At 41.8% G+C, this 2,440-nt stretch overlaps 1 long non-coding RNA gene across 1 annotated transcript; it reads right to left on the bottom strand.

Moving 5' to 3' along the window:
* Nucleotides 1-1,389: 1,389 nt before the first annotated feature.
* Nucleotides 1,390-1,762, bottom strand: LOC146427313 (uncharacterized). Its single transcript, XR_014856511.1, has 2 exons — nucleotides 1,673-1,762; nucleotides 1,390-1,574 (listed from the first exon to the last, which is right to left on the bottom strand). It is a non-coding gene; the product is annotated as an uncharacterized LOC146427313 (long non-coding RNA).
* Between the last annotated feature and the right edge of the window lie 678 nt (nucleotides 1,763-2,440).

A 2,440-nucleotide genomic window follows, 5' to 3' on the forward strand; every position in this document is an offset into this window, starting at 1 on the left:
TTTTCCTTGCCCAGCTCGTCCCAGCTGTCACCCGGGGCTGGTGGCACTGCCACCTCCTGCCTGCCCACGATTTTTGTCCTAATTTCTCACAGCTCGGCTGGAAAATTCATCCTAGACCTTTGATTAATTATAAAAAAATTACATTTTCATACTAGACTCAGCCCTCCGGAAATCCAGGCTGGACGAACTCTTGGAAAAGGTAAAATTGTGTAAATTTTGTGAAGTGGGAAAAGTCAGAAAGTCACTTCCTGGGAGTCATAAATAAAATATAGGGGAAAAAATATTCCATCGGAATGGAGTGACGGGGAATGGGATTGGGGTGAAAAAAGGGAAATTTGGGATTTTGGGGAGGAATTTCTGACCCTGGCAGGGTTTTTCCATGGATTTCCCACCCCTGGAATGTCCAAGGCCAGGCTGGAGCCACCGCCAGGAATGTCACCGGATTATTTTTGGGGTCACTTTTTTGGGGTCACTTTTTTTTGGTCACTTTTTTTTGGGGTCACTTTTTTGGGGTCATTTTTTGGGGTCACTTTTTTTTGGGTCACTTTTTTGGGGTCACTTTTTTTGGGGTCACTTTTTTTGGGGTCTTTTTTTTGGGGTCACTTCTTTTGGGGTAACTTTTTTTGGGTCACTTTTTTTTGGGGTCACTTCTTTTGGGGTCACTTTTTTGGGGTCACTTTTTTGAGGTCACTTTTTTTTGGGGTCACTCTTTTTGGGGTCACTTTTTTTTGAGGTCACTTTTTTGGGGTCACTTTTTTGGGGTAACTTTTTTTGGGTCACCTTTTTGGGTCACTTTTTTTGGGGTCACTTCTTCTGGGGTCACTTCTTTTTTTGGGGTCACTTTTTTGGGGTCACTTCTTTTTTTGGGGTCACTTTTTTGGGGTCACTTTTTTTGGGGTCACTTTTTTTTGGGGTCACGTTTTTTGGGGTCACTTACTTTTTTGAGGTCACTTTTTTGGGGTCACTTTTTTTGGGGTCACTTTTTTTTGGGGTCACTTCTTTTGGGGTCACTTTTTTTGGGGTCACTTCTTTTGGGGTAACTTTTTTTGGGTCACCTTTTTGGGTCACTTTTTTTGGGGTCACTTCTTCTGGGGTCACTTCTTTTTTTGAGGTCACTTCTTTTTTTGGGGTCACTTTTTTGGGGTCACTTTTTTTGGGGGTAACTTTTTTTGGGGTCACTTCTTTTGGGGTCACTTTTTTGGGGTCACTTCTTTTGGGGTCACTTTTTTGGGGTCACTTTTTTGGGGTCACTTCTTTTGGGGGTCACTTTTTTTGGGGTCACTTTTTTTGGGGTCACTTTTTTGGGGTCACTTTTTTTGGGGTCACTTTTTGGGGTCACTTTTGGGGTCACTTTTTGGGGTCACTTTTGGGGCACTTTTTTGGGGTCACTTTGGGTCACTTTTGGGGTTTTTTTGGGGTTTTTTTGGGATCACTTTTGGGGTTTTCTTGGGGCATTTTTGGGTCACTTTTGGGGTTTTTTTGGGTTTTTTTGGGGTCACTTTTGGGTTTCTTGGGGTATTTTTGGGTCACTTTTGGGGTTTTTTTGGGGTCACTTTTGGGGTTTTTTGGGATCACTTTTTTTGGGGTCACTTTTTTGGGTCACTTTTTTGGGGTCATTTTTGGGGTCACTTTTTTTGGGGTCACTTTTTTTTTGGGGTATTTTTGGGATCACTTTTGGGGTTTTTTTGGGTCACTTTTGGGGTTTTTTTTGGGGTTTTTTGGGATCACTTTTGGGGTTTTTTGGGGTTTTTTTGAGGTCACTTTTGGGGTTCTTTTGGGGGTTTTTTGGGGTTTCTTTGAGGTCACTTTTGGGGTTTTTTTTGGGTCACTTTTTTTGGGGTAACTTTTTTTGGGGTCACTTCTTTTGGGGTAACTTTTTTAGGGTCACTTTTTTGGGGTCACTTTTTTTTGGGGTCACCTTTTTTGGGGTCACTTCACTTTTTTGGGGTCACTTTTTTTGGGGTCACTTCTTTTGGGGTCACTTCTTTTGGGGTCACTTTTTTTTGGGGTAACTTTTTTTGGGGTCACTTTTTTGGGGTAACTTTTTTTAGGGTTACTTTTTTTGGGGTCACTTTTTTTTGGGGTCACTTTTTTGGGGTCACTTTTTTTAGGGTCACTTTTTTTGGGTCACTTCTTTTGGGTCACTTTTTTTGGGGTCACTTTCTTTTGGGGTCACTTTTTTGGGGTCACTTTTTTTGGGGTCACTTTTTTTTGGGGTCACTTTTTTGGGGTCACTTCTTTTTTTGGGGTCACTTTTTTTGGGGTCACTTCTTTTGGGGTCACTTTTTTTGGGGTCACTTTTTTTGGGGTCACTTCTTTTTTTTGGGGTCACTTTCTTTTGGGGTCACTTCTTTTGGGGTCACTTTTTTTTGGGGTCACTTTTTTTTGGGGTCACTTTTTTGGGGTCACTTCTTTTGGGGTCACTTTTTTGGGTCACTTC

This window comes from Lichenostomus cassidix, chromosome 25 (assembly GCF_008360975.1).
Source record: "Lichenostomus cassidix isolate B80296 chromosome 25, HeHo_3.0, whole genome shotgun sequence".
In the NCBI taxonomy this organism is placed as follows: Eukaryota; Metazoa; Chordata; class Aves; order Passeriformes; family Meliphagidae; genus Lichenostomus; species Lichenostomus cassidix.